General features: G+C 35.8%; 8 non-coding genes across 8 annotated transcripts; all 8 read right to left on the bottom strand.

The window, feature by feature from the left end:
• Positions 1 to 205: 205 nt before the first annotated feature.
• TRNAI-AAU (transfer RNA isoleucine (anticodon AAU)) lies at positions 206 to 279 on the bottom strand. The gene has a single exon. It is a non-coding gene; the product is annotated as a tRNA-Ile (tRNA).
• Positions 280 to 5486: 5207 nt separating this feature from the next.
• On the bottom strand, positions 5487 to 5560 carry TRNAI-AAU (transfer RNA isoleucine (anticodon AAU)). The gene has a single exon. It is a non-coding gene; the product is annotated as a tRNA-Ile (tRNA).
• Positions 5561 to 12005: 6445 nt separating this feature from the next.
• On the bottom strand, positions 12006 to 12079 carry TRNAI-AAU (transfer RNA isoleucine (anticodon AAU)). Its single transcript has one exon. It is a non-coding gene; the product is annotated as a tRNA-Ile (tRNA).
• Positions 12080 to 14998: 2919 nt separating this feature from the next.
• Positions 14999 to 15072, bottom strand: TRNAN-AUU (transfer RNA asparagine (anticodon AUU)). The gene has a single exon. It is a non-coding gene; the product is annotated as a tRNA-Asn (tRNA).
• Positions 15073 to 17644: 2572 nt separating this feature from the next.
• On the bottom strand, positions 17645 to 17718 carry TRNAI-AAU (transfer RNA isoleucine (anticodon AAU)). The gene has a single exon. It is a non-coding gene; the product is annotated as a tRNA-Ile (tRNA).
• Positions 17719 to 20290: 2572 nt separating this feature from the next.
• TRNAI-AAU (transfer RNA isoleucine (anticodon AAU)) lies at positions 20291 to 20364 on the bottom strand. The gene has a single exon. It is a non-coding gene; the product is annotated as a tRNA-Ile (tRNA).
• A 1690-nt stretch (positions 20365 to 22054) lies between these two features.
• TRNAI-AAU (transfer RNA isoleucine (anticodon AAU)) lies at positions 22055 to 22128 on the bottom strand. The gene has a single exon. It is a non-coding gene; the product is annotated as a tRNA-Ile (tRNA).
• Positions 22129 to 23818: 1690 nt separating this feature from the next.
• TRNAI-AAU (transfer RNA isoleucine (anticodon AAU)) lies at positions 23819 to 23892 on the bottom strand. Its single transcript has one exon. It is a non-coding gene; the product is annotated as a tRNA-Ile (tRNA).
• Between the last annotated feature and the right edge of the window lie 1848 nt (positions 23893 to 25740).

Below are 25740 nucleotides of genomic sequence, written 5' to 3'. Positions count from 1 at the left end.
ATGCTGCATCAGCCAAAGGATGACATTTTTGTTTATTCCTAACATGGATTTAAAAATTCTCTGTTTTGTATGTGTCTATGATGTTCTCTAGCAAGTTTCAAGGGCTGCTAACTGTAGCCAATGCATTCATCCCACACTTCATGCACTTTGCCGCTGGATAAAATCCCTTCTTGGCATTTCTTGTAGGACAACAAGAAAAAGCACATGGCCCGTATGGGGATCGAACCCATGACCTTGGCGTTATTAGCACCACGCTCTAACCAACTGAGCTAACCGGCCAAACATAAAAGCATCAGCAAACACAAAAATGCCAAATGTACCTAAAACAGGAGAACATTCAGTATTTCAAAGATCAGCAATATTGAGTAGAGGAAGACTCTCTAATAATGGGTTCCATGGTGTAATGGCAAGCACTTTGGACTTTGAATCCAGTAATCTGATTTCAAATCTTGGTGGGACCTGACTTTGTTCAATTTCCTTAAAGTTGAATTTTAGGATAGCTTATCTATATTTAAACTTTGTATAAATCCCATCATCTTCAGTGTTTTTTTTACTCCAAACTAATTTTGAAGCTGTTTAAAATCAGTTTTCAACTGGAGAGATGATTGTCAAACATTTGAAAATAGGAAAAGTTGCAATAAGAATGCAGTGATCCATCACTTGTGCTATGGTTTTAAGATATTCTGGTTTTAAGAATTTTCTTCTTCAGTGTGCACTAATGAGAGTAAAGGTCTGTTCTTCTTCTCTTCTTAAAACTTAGTCCCCCATAGTAGATTCAATCACCAAATAAATGTCCTGATTGATTAATTTGCCATAGCATTTCTTAGATTTGCCATATTGCTATATTTGAGAAAAAGTTTTCTATGTATGCCATATAGAGAAATGCTTCATCAGCCAAAGGATGACATTTTTGTTTATTCCTAACATGGATTTAAAAATTCTCTGTTTTGTATGTGTCTATGATGTTCTCTAGCAAGTTTCAAGGGCTGCTAACTGTAGCAAATGCATTCATCCCAGACTTCATGCACTTTGCCGCTGGATAAAATCCCTTCTTGGCATTTATTGTAGGACAACAAGAAAAAGCACACGGCCCGTATGGGGTTCGAACAAATGACCTTGGCGTTATTAGCACCACGCTCTAACCAACTGAGCTAACCGGCCAAACATAAAAGCATCAGCAAACACAAAAATGCCAAATGTACCTAAAACAGGAGAACATTCAGTATTTCAAAGATCAGCAATATTGAGTAGAGGAAGACTCTCTAATAATGGGTTCCATGGTGTAATGGTAAGCACTTTGGACTTTGAATCCAGTAATCTGATTTCAAATCTTGGTGGGACCTAACTTTGTTCAATTTCCTTAAAGTTGAATTTTAGGATAGCTTATCTATATTTAAACTTTGTATAAATCCCATCATCTTCAATGTTTTTTTTACTCCAAGCTAATTTTGAAGCTGTTTCAAATCAGTTTTCAACTGGAGAGATGTATGTCAAACATTTGAAAATAGGAAAAGTTGCAATAAGAATGCAGTGATCCATCACCTGTGCTATGGTTTTACGATATTCTGGTTTTAAGAATTTTGTTCTTCAGTGTGCACTAATGAGAGTATAGGTCTGTTCTTCTTCTCTTCTTAAAACTTAGTCCCCTATAGTAGATTCAATCACCAAATAAATGTCCTGATTGATTAATTTGCCATAGCATTTCTTAGATTTGCCATATTGCTATATTTGAGAAAAGTTTTCTATGTATGCCATATAGAGAAATGCTGCATCAGCCAAAGGATGACAGTTTTCTTTATTCCTAACATGGATTTAAAAATTCTCTGTTTTGTATGTGTCTATGATGTTCTCTAGCAAGTTTCAAGGGCTGCTAACTGTAGCCAATGCATTCATCCCACACTTCATGCACTTTGCCGCTGGATAAAATCCCTTCTTGGCATTTCTTGTAGGACAACAAGAAAAAGCGCATGGCCCGTACGGGGATCGAACACATGACCTTGGCGTTATTAGCACCACACTCTAACCAACTGAGCTAACCGGCCAAACATAAAAGCATCAGCAAACACAAAAATGCCAAATGTACCTTAAACAGGAGAACATTCAGTATTTCAAAGATCAGCAATATTGAGTAGAGGAAGATTCTCTAATAATGGGTTCCATGGTGTAATGGTAAGCACTTTGGACTTTGAATCCAGTAATTTGATTTCAAATCTTGGTGGGACCTAACTTTGTTCAATTTCCTTAAAGTTGAATTTTAGGATAGCTTATCTATATTTAAACTTTGTATAAATCCCATCATCTTCAGTGGTTTTTTTACTCCAAACTAATTTTGAAGCTGTTTCAAATCAGTTTTCAACTGGAGAGATGTTTGTCAAACATTTGAAAATAGGAAAAGTTGCAATAAGAATGCAGTGATCCATCACTTGTGCTATGGTTTTAAGATATTCTGGTTTTAAGAATTTTCTTCTTCAGTGTGCACTAATGAGAGTAAAGGTCTGTTCTTCTTCTCTTCTTAAAACTTAGTCCCCCATAGTAGATTCAATCACCAAATAAATGTCCTGATTGATTAATTTGCCATAGCATTTCTTAGATTTGCCATATTGCTATATTTGAGAAAAAGTTTTCTATGTATGCCATATAGAGAAATGCTTCATCAGCCAAAGGATGACATTTTTGTTTATTCCTAACATGGATTTAAAAATTCTCTGTTTTGTATGTGTCTATGATGTTCTCTAGCAAGTTTCAAGGGCTGCTAACTGTAGCAAATGCATTCATCCCAGACTTCATGCACTTTGCCGCTGGATAAAATCCCTTCTTGGCATTTATTGTAGGACAACAAGAAAAAGCACACGGCCCGTATGGGGTTCGAACAAATGACCTTGGCGTTATTAGCACCACGCTCTAACCAACTGAGCTAACTGGCCAAACATAAAAGCATCAGCAAACACAAAAATGCCAAATGTACCTAAAACAGGAGAACATTCAGTATTTCAAAGATCAGCAATATTGAGTAGAGGAAGACTCTCTAATAATGGGTTCCATGGTGTAATGGTAAGCACTTTGGACTTTGAATCCAGTAATCTGATTTCAAATCTTGGTGGGACCTAACTTTGTTCAATTTCCTTAAAGTTGAATTTTAGGATAGCTTATCTATATTTAAACTTTGTATAAATCCCATCATCTTCAATGTTTTTTTTACTCCAAGCTAATTTTGAAGCTGTTTCAAATCAGTTTTCACCTGGAGAGATGTATGTCAAACATTTGAAAATAGGAAAAGTTGCAATAAGAATGCAGTGATCCATCACTTGTGCTATGGTTTTAAGATATTCTGGTTTTAAGAATTTTCTTCTTCAGTGTGCACTAATGAGAGTAAAGGTCTGTTCTTCTTCTCTTCTTAAAACTTAGTCCCCCATAGTAGATTCAATCACCAAATAAATGTCCTGATTGATTAATTTGCCATAGCATTTCTTAGATTTGCCATATTGCTATATTTGAGAAAAAGTTTTCTAGGTATGCCATATAGAGAAATGCTGCATCAGCCAAAGGATGACATTTTTGTTTATTCCTAACATGGATTTAAAAATTCTCTGTTTTGTATGTGTCTATGATGTTCTCTAGCAAGTTTCAAGGGCTGCTAACTGTAGCCAATGCATTCATCCCACACTTCATGCACTTTGCCGCTGGATAAAATCCCTTCTTGGCATTTCTTGTAGGACAACAAGAAAAAGCACACGGGGATCGAACCCATGACCATGGCGTTATTAGCACCACGCTCTAACCAACTGAGCTAACCGGCCAAACATAAAAGCATCAGCAAACACAAAAATGCCAAATGTACCTAAAACAGGAGAACATTCAGTATTTCAAAGATCAGCAATATTGAGTAGAGGATGACTCTCAAACAATGGGTTCCATGGTGTAATGGTGAGCACTTTGGACTTTGAATCCAGTAATCTGATTTCAAATCTTGGTGGGACCTAACTTTGTTCAATTTCCTTAAAGTTGAATTTTAGGATAGCATATCTATATTTAAACTTTGTATAAATCCCATCATCTTCAGTGGTTTCTTTACTCCAAACTAATTTTGAAACTGTTTCAAATCAGTTTTCAACTGGAGAGATGTTTGTCAAACATTTGAAAATAGGAAAAGTTGCAATAAGAATGCAGTGATCCATCACCTGTGCTATGGTTTTACGATATTCTGGTTTTAAGAATTTTGTTCTTCAGTGTGCACTAATGAGAGTATAGGTCTGTTCTTCTTCTCTTCTTAAAACTTAGTCCCCCATAGTAGATTCAATCACCAAATAAATGTCCTGATTGATTAATTTGCCATAGCATTTCTTAGATTTGCCATATTGCTATATTTGAGAAAAGTTTTCTATGTATGCCATATAGAGAAATGCTGCATCAGCCAAAGGATGACATTTTTCTTTATTCCTAACATGGATTTAAAAATTCTCTGTTTTGTATGTGTCTATGATGTTCTCTAGCAAGTTTCAAGGGCTGCTAACTGTAGCCAATGCATTCATCCCACACTTCATGCACTTTGCCGCTGGATAAAATCCCTTCTTGGCATTTCTTGTAGGACAACAAGAAAAAGCGCATGGCCCGTACGGGGATCGAACACATGACCTTGGCGTTATTAGCACCACACTCTAACCAACTGAGCTAACCGGCCAAACATAAAAGCATCAGCAAACACAAAAATGCCAAATGTACCTTAAACAGGAGAACATTCAGTATTTCAAAGATCAGCAATATTGAGTAGAGGAAGATTCTCTAATAATGGGTTCCATGGTGTAATGGTAAGCACTTTGGACTTTGAATCCAGTAATTTGATTTCAAATCTTGGTGGGACCTAACTTTGTTCAATTTCCTTAAAGTTGAATTTTAGGATAGCTTATCTATATTTAAACTTTGTATAAATCCCATCATCTTCAGTGGTTTTTTTACTCCAAACTAATTTTGAAGCTGTTTCAAATCAGTTTTCAACTGGAGAGATGTTTGTCAAACATTTGAAAATAGGAAAAGTTGCAATAAGAATGCAGTGATCCATCACTTGTGCTATGGTTTTAAGATATTCTGGTTTTAAGAATTTTCTTCTTCAGTGTGCACTAATGAGAGTAAAGGTCTGTTCTTCTTCTCTTCTTAAAACTTAGTCCCCCATAGTAGATTCAATCACCAAATAAATGTCCTGATTGATTAATTTGCCATAGCATTTCTTAGATTTGCCATATTGCTATATTTGAGAAAACGTTTTCTATGTATGCCATATAGAGAAATGCTGCATCAGCCAAAGGATGACATTTTTCTTTATTCCTAACATGGATTTAAAAATTCTCTGTTTTGTATGTGTCTATGATGTTCTCTAGCAAGTTTCAAGGGCTGCTAACTGTAGCCAATGCATTCATCCCACACTTCATGCACTTTGCCGCTGGATAAAATCCCTTCTTGGCATTTCTTGTAGGACAACAAGAAAAAGCACATGGCCCGTACGGGGATCGAACCCATGACCTTGGCGTTATTAGCACCACACTCTAACCAACTGAGCTAACCGGCCAAACATAAAAGCATCAGCAAACACAAAAATGCCAAATGTACCTAAAACAGGAGAACATTCAGTATTTCAAAGATCAGCAATATTGAGTAGAGGAAGATTCTCTAATAATGGGTTCCATGGTGTAATGGTAAGCACTTTTGACTTTGAATCCAGTAATTTGATTTCAAATCTTGGTGGGACCTAACTTTGTTCAATTTCCTTAAAATTGAATTTTAGGATAGCTTATCTATATTTAAACTTTGTATAAATCCCATCATCTTCAATGTTTTTTTTACTCGAAACTAATTTTGAAGCTGTTTGAAATCAGTTTTCAACTGGAGAGATATATGTCAAACATTTGAACATAGGAAAAGTTGCAATAAGAATGCAGTGATCCATCACTTGTGCTATGGTTTTAAGATATTCTGGTTTTAAGAATTTTCTTCTTCAGTGTGCACTAATGAGAGTAAAGGTCTGTTCTTCTTCTCTTCTTAAAACTTAGTCCCCCATAGTAGATTCAATCACCAAATAAATGTCCTGATTGATTAATTTGCCATAGCATTTCTTAGATTTGCCATATTGCTATATTTGAGAAAAAGTTTTCTAGGTATGCCATATAGAGAAATGCTGCATCAGCCAAAGGATGACATTTTTGTTTATTCCTAACATGGATTTAAAAATTCTCTGTTTTGTATGTGTCTATGATGTTCTCTAGCAAGTTTCAAGGGCTGCTAACTGTAGCCAATGCATTCATCCCACACTTCATGCACTTTGCCACTGGATAAAATCCCTTCTTGGCATTTCTTGTAGGACAACAAGAAAAAGCACATGGCCCGTACAGGAATGAAACCCATGACCTTGGCGTTATTAGCACCACGCTCTAACCAACTGAGCTAACCGGCCAAACATAAAAGCATCAGCAAACTCAAAAATGCCAAATGTACCTAAAACAGGAGAACATTCAGTATTTCAAAGATCAGCAATATTGAGAAGAGGATGACTCTCAAACAATGGGTTCCATGGTGTAATGGTGAGCACTTTGGACTTTGAATCCAGTAATCTGATTTCAAATCTTGGTGGGACCTAACTTTGTTCAATTTCCTTAAAGTTGAATTTTAGGATAGCATATCTATATTTAAACTTTGTATAAATCCCATCATCTTCAGTGGTTTCTTTACTCCAAACTAATTTTGAAACTGTTTCAAATCAGTTTTCAACTGGAGAGATGTTTGTCAAACATTTGAAAATAGGAAAAGTTGCAATAAGAATGCAGTGATCCATCACCTGTGCTATGGTTTTACGATATTCTGGTTTTAAGAATTTTGTTCTTCAGTGTGCACTAATGAGAGTATAGGTCTGTTCTTCTTCTCTTCTTAAAACTTAGTCCCCCATAGTAGATTCAATCACCAAATAAATGTCCTGATTGATTAATTTGCCATAGCATTTCTTAGATTTGGCATATTGCTATATTTGAGAAAAGTTTTCTAGGTATGCCATATAGAGAAATGCTGCATCAGCCAAAGGATGACATTTTTGTTTATTCCTAACATGGATTTAAAAATTCTCTGTTTTGTATGTGTCTATGATGTTCTCTAGCAAGTTTCAAGGGCTGCTAACTGTAGCCAATGCATTCATCCCACACTTCATGCACTTTGCCGCTGGATAAAATCCCTTCTTGGCATTTCTTGTAGGACAACAAGAAAAAGCACATGGCCCGTATGGGGATCGAACACATGACCTTGGTGTTATTAGCACCACGCTCTAACCAACTGAGCTAACCGGCCAAACATAAAAGCATCAGCAAACACAAAAATGCCAAATGTACCTAAAACAGGAGAACATTCAGTATTTCAAAGATCAGCAATATTGAGTAGAGGAAGATTCTCTAATAATGGGTTCCATGGTGTAATGGTAAGCACTTTTGACTTTGAATCCAGTAATTTGATTTCAAATCTTGGTGGGACCTAACTTTGTTCAATTTCCTTAAAGTTGAATTTTAGGATAGCTTATCTATATTTAAACTTTGTATAAATCCCATCATCTTCAGTGTTTTTTTACTCCAAACTAATTTTGAAGCTGTTTCAAATCAGTTTTCAACTGGAGAGATGTATGTCAAACATTTGAAAATAGGAAAAGTTGCAATAAGAATGCAGTGATCCATCACTTGTGCTATGGTTTTAAGATATTCTGGTTTTAAGAATTTTCTTCTTCAGTGTGCACTAATGAGAGTAAAGGTCTGTTCTTCTTCTCTTCTTAAAACTTAGTCCCCCATAGTAGATTCAATCACCAAATAAATGTCCTGATTGATTAATTTGCCATAGCATTTCTTAGATTTGGCATATTGCTATATTTGAGAAAAAGTTTTCTAGGTATGCCATATAGAGAAATGCTGCATCAGCCAAAGGATGACATTTTTGTTTATTCCTAACATGGATTTAAAAATTCTCTGTTTTGTATGTGTCTATGATGTTCTCTAGCAAGTTTCAAGGGCTGCTAACTGTAGCCAATGCATTCATCCCACACTTCATGCACTTTGCCGCTGGATAAAATCCCTTCTTGGCATTTCTTGTAGGACAACAAGAAAAAGCACAAGGCCCGTATGGGGATCGAACACATGACCTTGGCGTTATTAGCACCACGCTCTAACCAACTGAGCTCACCGGCCAAACATAAAAGCATCAGCAAACACAAAAATGCCAAATGTACCTAAAACAGGAGAACATTCAGTATTTCAAAGATCAGCAATATTGAGTAGAGGATGACTCTCAAACAATGGGTTCCATGGTGCAATGGTGAGCACTTTGGACTTTGAATCCAGTAATTTGATTTCAAATCTTGGTGGGACCTAACTTTGTTCAATTTCCTTAAAGTTGAATTTTAGGATAGCTTATCTATATTTAAACTTTGTATAAATCCCATCATCTTCAATGTTTTTTTTACTCCAAACTAATTTTGAAGCTGTTTCAAATCAGTTTTCAACTGGAGAGATGTTTGTCAAACATTTGAAAATAGGAAAAGTTGCAATAAGAATGCAGTGATCCATCACTTGTGCTATGGTTTTAAGATATTCTGGTTTTAAGAATTTTCTTCTTCAGTGTGCACTAATGAGAGTAAAGGTCTGTTCTTCTTCTATTCTTAAAACTTAGTCCCCCATAGTAGATTCAATCACCAAATAAATGTCCTGATTGATTAATTTGCCATAGCATTTCTTAGATTTGCCATATTGCTATATTTGAGAAAAAGTTTTCTATGTATGCCATATAGAGAAATGCTGCATCAGCCAAAGGATGACATTTTTCTTTATTCCTAACATGGATTTCAAAATTCTCTGTTTTGTATGTGTCTATGATGCTCTCTAGCAAGTTTCAAGGGCTGCTAACTGTAGCCAATGCATTCATCCCACACTTCATGCACTTTGCCGCTGGATAAAATCCCTTCTTGGCATTTCTTGTAGGACAACAAGAAAAAGCACAAGGCCCGTATGGGGATCGAACACATGACCTTGATGTTATTAGCACCACGCTCTAACCAACTGAGCTAACCGGCCAAACATAAAAGCATCAGCAAACACAAAAATGCCAAATGTACCTAAAACAGGAGAACATTCAGTATTTCAAAGATCAGCAATATTGAGTAGAGGAAGATTCTCTAATAATGGGTTCCATGGTGTAATGGTAAGCACTTTTGACTTTGAATCCAGTAATTTGATTTCAAATCTTGGTGGGACCTAACTTTGTTCAATTTCCTTAAAGTTGAATTTTAGGATAGCTTATCTATATTTAAACTTTGTATAAATCCCATCATCTTCAGTGTTTTTTTTACTCCAAACTAATTTTGAAGCTGTTTCAAATCAGTTTTCAACTGGAGAGATGTATGTCAAACATTTGAAAATAGGAAAAGTTGCAATAAGAATGCAGTGATCCATCACTTGTGCTATGGTTTTAAGATATTCTGGTTTTAAGAATTTTCTTCTTCAGTGTGCACTAATGAGAGTAAAGGTCTGTTCTTCTTCTCTTCTTAAAACTTAGTCCCCCATAGTAGATTCAATCACCAAATAAATGTCCTGATTGATTAATTTGCCATAGCATTTCTTAGATTTGGCATATTGCTATATTTGAGAAAAAGTTTTCTAGGTATGCCATATAGAGAAATGCTGCATCAGCCAAAGGATGACATTTTTGTTTATTCCTAACATGGATTTAAAAATTCTCTGTTTTGTATGTGTCTATGATGTTCTCTAGCAAGTTTCAAGGGCTGCTAACTGTAGCCAATGCATTCATCCCACACTTCATGCACTTTGCCGCTGGATAAAATCCCTTCTTGGCATTTCTTGTAGGACAACAAGAAAAAGCGCATGGCCCGTATGGGGATCGAACACATGACCTTGGTGTTATTAGCACCACGCTATAACCAACTGAGCTAACCGGCCAAACATAAAAGCATCAGCAAACACAAAAATGCCAAATGTACCTAAAATAGGAGAACATTCAGTATTTCAAAGATCAGCAATATTGAGTAGAGGATGACTCTCAAACAATGGGTTCCATGGTGCAATGGTGAGCACTTTGGACTTTGAATCCAGTAATCTGATTTCAAATCTTGGTGGGACCTAACTTTGTTCAATTTCCTTAAAGTTGAATTTTAGGATAGCTTATCTATATTTAAACTTTGTATAAATCCCATCATCTTCAATGTTTTTTTTACTCCAAACTAATTTTGAAGCTGTTTCAAATCAGTTTTCAACTGGAGAGATGTATGTCAAACATTTGAAAATAGGAAAAGTTGCAATAAGAATGCAGTGATCCATCACTTGTGCTATGGTTTTAAGATATTCTGGTTTTAAGAATTTTCTTCTTCAGTGTGCACTAATGAGAGTAAAGGTCTGTTCTTCTTCTCTTCTTAAAACTTAGTCCCCCATAATAGATTCAATCACCAAATAAATGTCCTGATTGATTAATTTGCCATAGCATTTCTTAGATTTGCCATATTGCTATATTTGAGAAAAAGTTTTCTAGGTATGCCATATAGAGAAATGCTGCATCAGCCAAAGGATGACATTTTTGTTTATTCCTAACATGGATTTAAAAATTCTCTGTTTTGTATGTGTCTATGATGTTCTCTAGCAAGTTTCAAGGGCTGCTAACTGTAGCCAATGCATTCATCCCACACTTCATGCACTTTGCCGCTGGATAAAATCCCTTCTTGGCATTTCTTGTAGGACAACAAGAAAAAGCACAAGGCCCGTATGGGGATCGAACACATGACCTTGGCGTTATTAGCACCACGCTCTAACCAACTGAGCTCACCGGCCAAACATAAAAGCATCAGCAAACACAAAAATGCCAAATGTACCTAAAACAGGAGAACATTCAGTATTTCAAAGATCAGCAATATTGAGTAGAGGAAGATTCTCTAATAATGGGTTCCATGGTGTAATGGTAAGCACTTTTGACTTTGAATCCAGTAATTTGATTTCAAATCTTGGTGGGACCTAACTTTGTTCAATTTCCTTAAAGTTGAATTTTAGGATAGCTTATCTATATTTAAACTTTGTATAAATTCCATCATCTTCAGTGTTTTTTTTACTCCAAACTAATTTTGAAGCTGTTTCAAATCAGTTTTCAACTGGAGAGATGTATGTCAAACATTTGAAAATAGGAAAAGTTGCAATAAGAATGCAGTGATCCATCACTTGTGCTATGGTTTTAAGATATTCTGGTTTTAAGAATTTTCTTCTTCAGTGTGCACTAATGAGAGTAAAGGTCTGTTCTTCTTCTCTTCTTAAAACTTAGTCCCCCATAGTAGATTCAATCACCAAATAAATGTCCTGATTGATTAATTTGCCTTAGCATTTCTTAGATTTGCCATATTGCTATATTTGAGAAAAAGTTTTCTATGTATGCCATATAGAGAAATGCTGCATCAGCCAAAGGATGACATTTTTCTTTATTCCTAACATGGATTTCAAAATTCTCTGTTTTGTATGTGTCTATGATGCTCTCTAGCAAGTTTCAAGGGCTGCTAACTGTAGCCAATGCATTCATCCCACACTTCATGCACTTTGCCGCTGGATAAAATCCCTTCTTGGCATTTCTTGTAGGACAACAAGAAAAAGCACAAGGCCCATATGGGGATTGAACACATGACCTTGGCGTTATTAGCACCACGCTCTAACCAACTGAGCTAACCGGCCAAACATAAAAGCATCAGCAAACACAAAAATGCCAAATGTACCTAAAACAGGAGAACATTCAGTATTTCAAAGATCAGCAATATTGAGTAGAGGAAGATTCTCTAATAATGGGTTCCATGGTGTAATGGTAAGCACTTTTGACTTTGAATCCAGTAATTTGATTTCAAATCTTGGTGGGACCTAACTTTGTTCAATTTCCTTAAAGTTGAATTTTAGGATAGCTTATCTATATTTAAACTTTGTATAAATCCCATCATCTTCAGAAAAACCACATGGCCCGTATGGGGATCGAACACATGACCTTGGCGTTATTAGCACCACGCTCTAACCAACTGAGCTAACCGGCCAAACATAAAAGCATCAGCAAACACAAAAATGCCAAATGTACCTAAAACAGGAGAACATTCAGTATTTCAAAGATCAGCAATATTGAGTAGATGAAGATTCTCTAATAATGGGTTCCATGGTGTAATGGTAAGCACTTTGGACTTTGAATCCAGTAATCTGATATCAAATCTTGGTGGGACCTAACTTTGTTCAATTTCCTTAAAGTTGAATTTTAGGATAGCTTATCTATATTTAAACTTTGTATAAATCCCATCATCTTCAGTGGTTTTTTTACTCCAAACTAATTTTGAAGCTGTTTCAATTCAGTTTTCAACTGGAGAGATGTTTGTCAAACATTTGAAAATAGGAAAAGTTGCAATAAGAATGCAGTGATCCATCACTTGTGCTATGGTTTTAAGATATTCTGGTTTTAAGAATTTTCTTCTTCAGTGTGCACTAATGAGAGTAAAGGTCTGTTCTTCTTCTCTTCTTAAAACTTAGTCCCCCATAGTAGATTCAATCACCAAATAAATGTCCTGATTGATTAATTTGACATAGCATTTCTTAGATTTGCCATATTGCTATATTTGAGAAAACGTTTTCTATGTATGCCATATAGAGAAATGCTGCATCAGCCAAAGGATGACATTTTTCTTTATTCCTAACATGGATTTAAAAATTCTCTGTTTTGTATGTGTCTATGATGCTCTCTAGCAAGTTTCAAGGGCTGCTAACTGTAGCCAATGCATTCATCCCACACTTCATGCACTTTGCCGCTGGATAAAATCCCTTCTTGGCATTTCTTGTAGGACAACAAGAAAAAGCACATGGCCCGTATGGGGATCGAACACATGACCTTGGTGTTATTAGCACCACGCTCTAACCAACTGAGCTAACCGGCCAAACATAAAAGCATCAGCAAACACAAAAATGCCAAATGTACCTAAAACAGGAGAACATTCAGTATTTCAAAGATCAGCAATATTGAGTAGAGGAAGATTCTCTAATAATGGGTTCCATGGTGTAATGGTAAGCACTTTTGACTTTGAATCCAGTAATTTGATTTCAAATCTTGGTGGGACCTAACTTTGTTCAATTTCCTTAAAGTTGAATTTTAGGATAGCTTATCTATATTTAAACTTTGTATAAATCCCATCATCTTCAGTGTTTTTTTTACTCCAAACTAATTTTGAAGCTGTTTCAAATCAGTTTTCAACTGGAGAGATGTATGTCAAACATTTGAAAATAGGAAAAGTTGCAATAAGAATGCAGTGATCCATCACTTGTGCTATGGTTTTAAGATATTCTGGTTTTAAGAATTTTCTTCTTCAGTGTGCACTAATGAGAGTAAAGGTCTGTTCTTCTTCTCTTCTTAAAACTTAGTCCCCCATAGTAGATTCAATCACCAAATAAATGTCCTGATTGATTAATTTGCCATAGCATTTCTTAGATTTGGCATATTGCTATATTTGAGAAAAAGTTTTCTAGGTATGCCATATAGAGAAATGCTGCATCAGCCAAAGGATGACATTTTTGTTTATTCCTAACATGGATTTAAAAATTCTCTGTTTTGTATGTGTCTATGATGTTCTCTAGCAAGTTTCAAGGGCTGCTAACTGTAGCCAATGCATTCATCCCACACTTCATGCACTTTGCCGCTGGATAAAATCCCTTCTTGGCATTTCTTGTAGGACAACAAGAAAAAGCACAAGGCCCGTATGGGGATCGAACACATGACCTTGGCGTTATTAGCACCACGCTCTAACCAACTGAGCTCACCGGCCAAACATAAAAGCATCAGCAAACACAAAAATGCCAAATGTACCTAAAACAGGAGAACATTCAGTATTTCAAAGATCAGCAATATTGAGTAGAGGAAGATTCTCTAATAATGGGTTCCATGGTGTAATGGTAAGCACTTTTGACTTTGAATCCAGTAATTTGATTTCAAATCTTGGTGGGACCTAACTTTGTTCAATTTCCTTAAAGTTGAATTTTAGGATAGCTTATCTATATTTAAACTTTGTATAAATCCCATCATCTTCAGTGTTTTTTTTACTCCAAACTAATTTTGAAGCTGTTTCAAATCAGTTTTCAACTGGAGAGATGTATGTCAAACATTTGAAAATAGGAAAAGTTGCAATAAGAATGCAGTGATCCATCACTTGTGCTATGGTTTTAAGATATTCTGGTTTTAAGAATTTTCTTCTTCAGTGTGCACTAATGAGAGTAAAGGTCTGTTCTTCTTCTCTTCTTAAAACTTAGTCCCCCATAGTAGATTCAATCACCAAATAAATGTCCTGATTGATTAATTTGCCTTAGCATTTCTTAGATTTGCCATATTGCTATATTTGAGAAAAAGTTTTCTATGTATGCCATATAGAGAAATGCTGCATCAGCCAAAGGATGACATTTTTCTTTATTCCTAACATGGATTTCAAAATTCTCTGTTTTGTATGTGTCTATGATGCTCTCTAGCAAGTTTCAAGGGCTGCTAACTGTAGCCAATGCATTCATCCCACACTTCATGCACTTTGCCGCTGGATAAAATCCCTTCTTGGCATTTCTTGTAGGACAACAAGAAAAAGCACAAGGCCCGTATGGGGATTGAACACATGACCTTGGCGTTATTAGCACCACGCTCTAACCAACTGAGCTAACCAGCCAAACATAAAAGCATCAGCAAACACAAAAATGCCAAATGTACCTAAAACAGGAGAACATTCAGTATTTCAAAGATCAGCAATATTGAGTAGAGGAAGATTCTCTAATAATGGGTTCCATGGTGTAATGGTAAGCACTTTTGACTTTGAATCCAGTAATTTGATTTCAAATCTTGGTGGGACCTAACTTTGTTCAATTTCCTTAAAGTTGAATTTTAGGATAGCTTATCTATATTTAAACTTTGTATAAATCCCATCATCTTCAGAAAAAGCACATGGCCCGTATGGGGATCGAACACATGACCTTGGCGTTAATAGCACCACGCTCTAACCAACTGAGCTAACCGGCCAAACATAAAAGCATCAGCAAACACAAAAATGCCAAATGTACCTAAAACAGGAGAACATTCAGTATTTCAAAGATCAGCAATATTGAGTAGATGAAGATTCTCTAATAATGGGTTCCATGGTGTAATGGTAAGCACTTTGGACTTTGAATCCAGTAATCTGATATCAAATCTTGGTGGGACCTAACTTTGTTCAATTTCCTTAAAGTTGAATTTTAGGATAGCTTATCTATATTTAAACTTTGTATAAATCCCATCATCTTCAGTGGTTTTTTTACTCCAAACTAATTTTGAAGCTGTTTCAATTCAGTTTTCAACTGGAGAGATGTTTGTCAAACATTTGAAAATAGGAAAAGTTGCAATAAGAATGCAGTGATCCATCACTTGTGCTATGGTTTTAAGATATTCTGGTTTTAAGAATTTTCTTCTTCAGTGTGCACTAATGAGAGTAAAGGTCTGTTCTTCTTCTCTTCTTAAAACTTAGTCCCCCATAGTAGATTCAATCACCAAATAAATGTCCTGATTGATTAATTTGACATAGCATTTCTTAGATTTGCCATATTGCTATATTTGAGAAAACGTTTTCTATGTATGCCATATAGAGAAATGCTGCATCAGCCAAAGGATGACATTTTTCTTTATTCCTAACATGGATTTAAAAATTCTCTGTTTTGTATGTGTCTATGATGCTCTCTAGCAATTTTCAAGGGCTGCTAACTGTAGCCAATGCATTCATCCCACACTTCATGCACTTTGCCGCTGGATAAAATCCCTTCTTGGCATTTCTTGTAGGACAACAAGAAAAAGCACATGGCCCGTATGGGGATCGAACACAAGACCTTGGCATTATTAGCACCACGCTCTAACCAACTGAGCTAACCGGCCAAACATAAAAGCATCAGCAAACACAAAAATGCCAAATGTACCTAAAACAGTAGAACATTCAGTATTTCAAAGATCAGCAATATTGAGTAGAGGAAGATTCTCTAATAATGGGTTCCATGGTGTAATGGTAAGCACTTTGGACTTTGAATCCAGTAATTTGATTTCAAATCTTGGTGGGACCTAACTTTGTTCAATTTCCTTAAAGTTGAATTTTAGGATAGCTTATCTATATTTAAACTTTGTATAAATCCCATCATCTTCAGTGGTTTCTTTACTCCAAACTAATTTTGAAGCTGTTTCAAATCAGTTTTCAACTGGAGAGATGTTTGTCAAACATTTGAAAATAGGAAAAGTTGCAATAAGAATGCAGTGATCCATCACTTGTGCTATGGTTTTAAGATATTCTGGTTTTAAGAATTTTCTTCTTCAGTGTGCACTAATGAGAGTAAAGGTCTGTTCTTCTTCTCTTCTTAAAACTTAGTCCCCCATAGTAGATTCAATCACCAAATAAATGTCCTGATTGATTAATTTGCCATAGCATTTCTAGGATTTGCCATATTGCTATATTTGAGAAAAAGTTTTCTATGTATGCCATATAGAGAAATGCTGCATCAGCCAAAGGATGACATTTTTGTTTATTCCTAACATGGATTTAAAAATTCTCTGTTTTGTATGTGTCTATGATGTTCTCTAGCAAGTTTCAAGGGCTGCTAACTGTAGCCAATGCATTCATCCCACACTTCATGCACTTTGCCGCTGGATAAAGTCCCTTCTTGGCATTTCTTGTAGGACAACAAGAAAAAGCACATGGCCCGTATGGGGATCGAACAAATGACCTTGGCGTTATTAGCACCATGCTCTAACCAACTGAGCTAACCAGCCAAACATAAAAGCATCAGCAAACACAAAAATGCCAAATGTACCTAAAACAGGAGAACATTCAGTATTTCAAAGATCAGCAATATTGAGTAGAGGAAGATTCTCTAATAATGGGTTCCATGGTGTAATGGTAAGCACTTTGGACTTTGAATCCAGTAATCTGATTTCAAATCTTGGTGGGACCTAACTTTGTTCAATTTCCTTAAAGTTGAATTTTAGGATAGCTTATCTATATTTAAACTTTGTATAAATCCCATCATCTTCAGTGGTTTCTTTACTCCAAACTAATTTTGAAGCTGTTTCAAATCAGTTTTCAACTGGAGAGATGTTTGGCAAACATTTGAAAATAGGAAAAGTTGCAATAAGAATGCAGTGATCCATCACTTGTGCTATGGTTTTAAGATATTCTGGTTTTAAGAATTTTCTTCTTCAGTGTGCACTAATGAGAGTAAAGGTCTGTTCTTCTTCTCTTCTTAAAACTTAGTCCCCCATAGTAGATTCAATCACCAAATAAATGTCCTGATTGATTAATTTGCCATAGCATTTCTTAGATTTGCCATATTGCTATATTTGAGAAAACGTTTTCTATGTATGCCATATAGAGAAATGCTGCATCAGCCAAAGGATGACATTTTTCTTTATTCCTAACATGGATTTAAAAATTCTCTGTTTTGTATGTGTCTATGATGCTCTCTAGCAAGTTTCAAGGGCTGCTAACTGTAGCCAATGCATTCATCCCACACTTCATGCACTTTGACGCTGGATAAAATCCCTTCTTGGCATGTCTTGTAGGACAACAAGAAAAAGCACATGGCCCGTATGGGGATCGAACACATGACCTTGGCGTTATTAGCACCACGCTCTAACCAACTGAGCTAACCGGCCAAACATAAAAGCATCAGCAAACACAAAAATGCCAAATGTACCTAAAACAGTAGAACATTCAGTATTTCAAAGATCAGCAATATTGAGTAGAGGAAGATTCTCTAATAATGGGTTCCATGGTGTAATGGTAAGCACTTTGGACTTTGAATCCAGTAATTTGATTTCAAATCTTGGTGGGACCTAACTTTGTTCAATTTCCTTAAAGTTGAATTTTAGGATAGCTTATCTATATTTAAACTTTGTATAAATCCCATCATCTTCAGTGGTTTTTTTACTCCAAACTAATTTCGAAGCTGTTTCAAATCAGTTTTCAACTGGAGAGATGTTTGTCAAACATTTGAAAATAGGAAAAGTTGCAATAAGAATGCAGTGATCCATCATTTGTGCTATGGTTTTAAGATATTCTGGTTTTAAGAATTTTCTTCTTCAGTGTGCACTAATGAGAGTAAAGGTCTGTTCTTCTTCTCTTCTTAAAACTTAGTCCCCCATAGTAGATTCAATCACCAAATAAATGTCCTGATTGATTAATTTGCCATAGCATTTCTTAGATTTGCCATATTGCTATATTTGAGAAAACGTTTTCTATGTATGCCATATAGAGAAATGCTGCATCAGCCAAAGGATGACATTTTTCTTTATTCCTAACATGGATTTAAAAATTCTCTGTTTTGTATGTGTCTATGATGCTCTCTAGCAAGTTTCAAGGGCTGCTAACTGTAGCCAATGCATTCATCCCACACTTCATGCACTTTGCCGCTGGATAAAATCCCTTCTTGGCATTTCTTGTAGGACAACAAGAAAAAGCACATGGCCCGTATGGGGATCAAACACATGACCTTGGCGTTATTAGCACCACGCTCTAACCAACTGAGCTAACCGGCCAAACATAAAAGTATCAGCAAACACAAAAATGCCAAATGTACCTAAAACAGGAGAACATTCAGTATTTCAAAGATCAGCAATATTGAGTAGAGGAAGATTCTCTAATAATGGGTTCCATGGTGTAATGGTAAGCACTTTGGACTTTGAATCCAGTAATTTGATTTCAACTCTTGGTGGGACCTAACTTTGTTCAATTTCCTTAAAGTTGAATTTTAGGATAGCTTATCTATATTTAAACTTTGTATAAATCCCATCATCTTCAGTGGTTTCTTTACTCCAAACTAATTTTGAAGCTGTTTCAAATCAGTTTTCAACTGGAGAGATGTTTGTCAAACATTTGAAAATAGGAAAAGTTGCAATAAGAATGCAGTGATCCATCACTTGTGCTATGGTTTTAAGATATTCTGGTTTTAAGAATTTTCTTCTTCAGTGTGCACTAATGAGAGTAAAGGTCTGTTCTTCTTCTCTTCTTAAAACTTAGTCCCCCATAGTAGATTCAATCACCAAATAAATGTCCTGATTGATTAATTTGCCATAGCATTTCTAGGATTTGCCATATTGCTATATTTGAGAAAAAGTTTTCTATGTATGCCATATAGAGAAATGCTGCATCAGCCAAAGGATGACATTTTTGTTTATTCCTAACATGGATTTAAAAATTCTCTGTTTTGTATGTGTCTATGATGTTCTCTAGCAAGTTTCAAGGGCTGCTAACTGTAGCCAATGCATTCATCCCACACTTCATGCACTTTGCCGCTGGATAAAGTCCCTTCTTGGCATTTCTTGTAGGACAACAAGAAAAAGCACATGGCCCGTATGGGGATCGAACAAATGACCTTGGCGTTATTAGCACCATGCTCTAACCAACTGAGCTAACCAGCCAAACATAAAAGCATCAGCAAACACAAAAATGCCAAATGTACCTAAAACAGGAGAACATTCAGTATTTCAAAGATCAGCAATATTGAGTAGAGGAAGATTCTCTAATAATGGGTTCCATGGTGTAATGGTAAGCACTTTGGACTTTGAATCCAGTAATCTGATTTCAAATCTTGGTGGGACCTAACTTTGTTCAATTTCCTTAAAGTTGAATTTTAGGATAGCTTATCTATATTTAAACTTTGTATAAATCCCATCATCTTCAGTGGTTTCTTTACTCCAAACTAATTTTGAAGCTGTTTCAAATCAGTTTTCAACTGGAGAGATGTTTGTCAAACATTTGAAAATAGGAAAAGTTGCAATAAGAATGCAGTGATCCATCACTTGTGCTATGGTTTTAAGATATTCTGGTTTTAAGAATTTTCTTCTTCAGTGTGCACTAATGAGAGTAAAGGTCTGTTCTTCTTCTCTTCTTAAAACTTAGTCCCCCATAGTAGATTCAATCACCAAATAAATGTCCTGATTGATTAATTTGCCATAGCATTTCTTAGATTTGCCATATTGCTATATTTGAGAAAACGTTTTCTATGTATGCCATATAGAGAAATGCTGCATCAGCCAAAGGATGACATTTTTCTTTATTCCTAACATGGATTTAAAAATTCTCTGTTTTGTATGTGTCTATGATGCTCTCTAGCAAGTTTCAAGGGCTGCTAACTGTAGCCAATGCATTCATCCCACACTTCATGCACTTTGACGCTGGATAAAATCCCTTCTTGGCATGTCTTGTAGGACAACAAGAAAAAGCACATGGCCCGTATGGGGATCGAACACATGACCTTGGCGTTATTAGCACCACGCTCTAACCAACTGAGCTAACCGGCCAAACATAAAAGCATCAGCAAACACAAAAATGCCAAATGTACCTAAAACAGTAGAACATTCAGTATTTCAAAGATCAGCAATATTGAGTAGAGGAAGATTCTCTAATAATGGGTTCCATGGTGTAATGGTAAGCACTTTGGACTTTGAATCCAGTAATTTGATTTCAAATCTTGGTGGGACCTAACTTTGTTCAATTTCCTTAAAGTTGAATTTTAGGATAGCTTATCTATATTTAAACTTTGTATAAATCCCATCATCTTCAGTGGTTTTTTTACTCCAAACTAATTTCGAAGCTGTTTCAAATCAGTTTTCAACTGGAGAGATGTTTGTCAAACATTTGAAAATAGGAAAAGTTGCAATAAGAATGCAGTGATCCATCACTTGTGCTATGGTTTTAAGATATTCTGGTTTTAAGAATTTTCTTCTTCAGTGTGCACTAATGAGAGTAAAGGTCTGTTCTTCTTCTCTTCTTAAAACTTAGTCCCCCATAGTAGATTCAATCACCAAATAAATGTCCTGATTGATTAATTTGCCATAGCATTTCTTAGATTTGCCATATTGCTATATTTGAGAAAACGTTTTCTATGTATGCCATATAGAGAAATGCTGCATCAGCCAAAGGATGACATTTTTCTTTATTCCTAACATGGATTTAAAAATTCTCTGTTTTGTATGTGTCTATGATGCTCTCTAGCAAGTTTCAAGGGCTGCTAACTGTAGCCAATGCATTCATCCCACACTTCATGCACTTTGCCGCTGGATAAAATCCCTTCTTGGCATTTCTTGTAGGACAACAAGAAAAAGCACATGGCCCGTATGGGGATCAAACACATGACCTTGGCGTTATTAGCACCACGCTCTAACCAACTGAGCTAACCGGCCAAACATAAAAGTATCAGCAAACACAAAAATGCCAAATGTACCTAAAACAGGAGAACATTCAGTATTTCAAAGATCAGCAATATTGAGTAGAGGAAGATTCTCTAATAATGGGTTCCATGGTGTAATGGTAAGCACTTTGGACTTTGAATCCAGTAATTTGATTTCAACTCTTGGTGGGACCTAACTTTGTTCAATTTCCTTAAAGTTGAATTTTAGGATAGCTTATCTATATTTAAACTTTGTATAAATCCCATCATCTTCAGTGGTTTCTTTACTCCAAACTAATTTTGAAGCTGTTTCAAATCAGTTTTCAACTGGAGAGATGTTTGTCAAACATTTGAAAATAGGAAAAGTTGCAATAAGAATGCAGTGATCCATCACTTGTGCTATGGTTTTAAGATATTCTGGTTTTAAGAATTTTCTTCTTCAGTGTGCACTAATGAGAGTAAAGGTCTGTTCTTCTTCTCTTCTTAAAACTTAGTCCCCCATAGTAGATTCAATCACCAAATAAATGTCCTGATTGATTAATTTGCCATAGCATTTCTTAGATTTGCCATATTGCTATATTTGAGAAAACGTTTTCTATGTATGCCATATAGAGAAATGCTGCATCAGCCAAAGGATGACATTTTTCTTTATTCCTAACATGGATTTAAAAATTCTCTGTTTTGTATGTGTCTATGATGCTCTCTAGCAAGTTTCAAGGGCTGCTAACTGTAGCCAATGCATTCATCCCACACTTCATGCACTTTGCCGCTGGATAAAATCCCTTCTTGGCATTTCTTGTAGGACAACAAGAAAAAGCACATGGCCCGTATGGGGATCGAACACATGACCTTGGCGTTATTAGCACCACGCTCTAACCAACTGAGCTAACCGGCCAAACATAAAAGCATCAGCAAACACAAAAATGCCAAATGTACCTAAAACAGTAGAACATTCAGTATTTCAAAGATCAGCAATATTGAGTAGAGGAAGATTCTCTAATAATGGGTTCCATGGTGTAATGGTAAGCACTTTGGACTTTGAATCCAGTAATTTGATTTCAAATCTTGGTGGGACCTAACTTTGTTCAATTTCCTTAAAGTTGAATTTTAGGATAGCTTATCTATATTTAAACTTTGTATAAATCCCATCATCTTCAGTGGTTTCTTTACTCCAAACTAATTTTGAAGCTGTTTCAAATCAGTTTTCAACTGGAGAGATGTTTGTCAAACATTTGAAAATAGGAAAAGTTGCAATAAGAATGCAGTGATCCATCACTTGTGCTATGGTTTTAAGATATTCTGGTTTTAAGAATTTTCTTCTTCAGTGTGCACTAATGAGAGTAAAGGTCTGTTCTTCTTCTCTTCTTAAAACTTAGTCCCCCATAGTAGATTCAATCACCAAATAAATGTCCTGATTGATTAATTTGCCATAGCATTTCTAGGATTTGCCATATTGCTATATTTGAGAAAAAGTTTTCTATGTATGCCATATAGAGAAATGCTGCATCAGCCAAAGGATGACATTTTTGTTTATTCCTAACATGGATTTAAAAATTCTCTGTTTTGTATGTGTCTATGATGTTCTCTAGCAAGTTTCAAGGTCCGCTAACTGTAGCCAATGCATTCATCCCACACTTCATGCACTTTGCCGCTGGATAAAGTCCCTTCTTGGCATTTCTTGTAGGACAACAAGAAAAAGCACATGGCCCGTATGGGGATCGAACAAATGACCTTGGCGTTATTAGCACCATGCTCTAACCAACTGAGCTAACCAGCCAAAAATAAAAGCATCAGCAAACACAAAAATGCCAAATGTACCTAAAACAGGAGAACATTCAGTATTTCAAAGATCAGCAATATTGAGTAGAGGAAGATTCTCTAATAATGGGTTCCATGGTGTAATGGTAAGCACTTTGGACTTTGAATCCAGTAATCTGATTTCAAATCTTGGTGGGACCTAACTTTGTTCAATTTCCTTAAAGTTGAATTTTAGGATAGCTTATCTATATTTAAACTTTGTATAAATCCCATCATCTTCAGTGGTTTCTTTACTCCAAACTAATTTTGAAGCTGTTTCAAATCAGTTTTCAACTGGAGAGATGTTTGTCAAACATTTGAAAATAGGAAAAGTTGCAATAAGAATGCAGTGATCCATCACTTGTGCTATGGTTTTAAGATATTCTGGTTTTAAGAATTTTCTTCTTCAGTGTGCACTAATGAGAGTAAAGGTCTGTTCTTCTTCTCTTCTTAAAACTTAGTCCCCCATAGTAGATTCAATCACCAAATAAATGTCCTGATTGATTAATTTGCCATAGCATTTCTTAGATTTGCCATATTGCTATATTTGAGAAAACGTTTTCTATGTATGCCATATAGAGAAATGCTGCATCAGCCAAAGGATGACATTTTTCTTTATTCCTAACATGGATTTAAAAATTCTCTGTTTTGTATGTGTCTATGATGCTCTCTAGCAAGTTTCAAGGGCTGCTAACTGTAGCCAATGCATTCATCCCACACTTCATGCACTTTGACGCTGGATAAAATCCCTTCTTGGCATTTCTTGTAGGACAACAAGAAAAAGCACATGGCCCGTATGGGGATCAAACCCATGACCTTGGCGTTATTAGCACCACGCTCTAACCAACTGAGCTAACCGGCCAAACATAAAAGCATCAGCAAACACAAAAATGCCAAATGTACCTAAAACAGGAGAACATTCAGTATTTCAAAGATCAGCAATATTGAGTAGAGGAAGATTCTCTAATAATGGGTTCCATGGTGTAATGGTAAGCACTTTGGACTTTGAATCCAGTAATTTGATTTCAAATCTTGGTGGGACCTAACTTTGTTCAATTTCCTTAAAGTTGAATTTTAGGATAGCTTATCTATATTTAAACTTTGTATAAATCCCATCATCTTCAGTGGTTTTTTTACTCCAAACTAATTTCGAAGCTGTTTCAAATCAGTTTTCAACTGGAGAGATGTTTGTCAAACATTTGAAAATAGGAAAAGTTGCAATAAGAATGCAGTGATCCATCACTTGTGCTATGGTTTTAAGATATTCTGGTTTTAAGAATTTTCTTCTTCAGTGTGCACTAATGAGAGTAAAGGTCTGTTCTTCTTCTCTTCTTAAAACTTAGTCCCCCATAGTAGATTCAATCACCAAATAAATGTCCTGATTGATTAATTTGCCATAGCATTTCTTAGATTTGCCATATTGCTATATTTGAGAAAACGTTTTCTATGTATGCCATATAGAGAAATGCTGCATCAGCCAAAGGATGACATTTTTCTTTATTCCTAACATGGATTTAAAAATTCTCTGTTTTGTATGTGTCTATGATGCTCTCTAGCAAGTTTCAAGGGCTGCTAACTGTAGCCAATGCATTCATCCCACACTTCATGCACTTTGCCGCTGGATAAAATCCCTTCTTGGCATTTATTGTAGGACAACAAGAAAAAGCACATGGCCCGTATGGGGATCGAACACATGACCTTGGCTTTATTAGCACCACGCTCTAACCAACTGAGCTAACCGGCCAAACATAAAAGTATCAGCAAACACAAAAATGCCAAATGTACCTAAAACAGGAGAACATTCAGTATTTCAAAGATCAGCAATATTGAGTAGAGGAAGATTCTCTAATAATGGGTTCCATGGTGTAATGGTAAGCACTTTGGACTTTGAATCCAGTAATTTGATTTCAAATCTTGGTGGGACCTAACTTTGTTCAATTTCCTTAAAGTTGAATTTTAGGATAGCTTATCTATATTTAAACTTTGTATAAATCCCATCATCTTCAGTGGTTTCTTTACTCCAAACTAATTTTGAAGCTGTTTCAAATCAGTTTTCAACTGGAGAGATGTTTGTCAAACATTTGAAAATAGGAAAAGTTGCAATAAGAATGCAGTGATCCATCACTTGTGCTATGGTTTTAAGATATTCTGGTTTTAAGAATTTTCTTCTTCAGTGTGCACTAATGAGAGTAAAGGTCTGTTCTTCTTCTCTTCTTAAAACTTAGTCCCCCATAGTAGATTCAATCACCAAATAAATGTCCTGATTGATTAATTTGCCATAGCATTTCTAGGATTTGCCATATTGCTATATTTGAGAAAAAGTTTTCTATGTATGCCATATAGTGAAATGCTGCATCAGCCAAAGGATGACATTTTTGTTTATTCCTAACATGGATTTAAAAATTCTCTGTTTTGTATGTGTCTATGATGTTCTCTAGCAAGTTTCAAGGGCTGCTAACTGTAGCCAATGCATTCATCCCACACTTCATGCACTTTGCCGCTGGATAAAGTCCCTTCTTGGCATTTCTTGTAGGACAACAAGAAAAAGCACATGGCCCGTATGGGGATCGAACAAATGACCTTGGCGTTATTAGCACCATGCTCTAACCAACTGAGCTAACCAGCCAAACATAAAAGCATCAGCAAACACAAAAATGCCAAATGTACCTAAAACAGGAGAACATTCAGTATTTCAAAGATCAGCAATATT

This window comes from Taudactylus pleione, unplaced genomic scaffold (genome assembly GCF_031769625.1).
Source record: "Taudactylus pleione unplaced genomic scaffold, aTauple2 ptg000085l, whole genome shotgun sequence".
Classification (NCBI taxonomy): Eukaryota; Metazoa; Chordata; class Amphibia; order Anura; family Myobatrachidae; genus Taudactylus; species Taudactylus pleione.
Note: the sequence above shows the minus strand (reverse complement) of the source record. Positions and strands in the feature narration are given on the sequence as shown.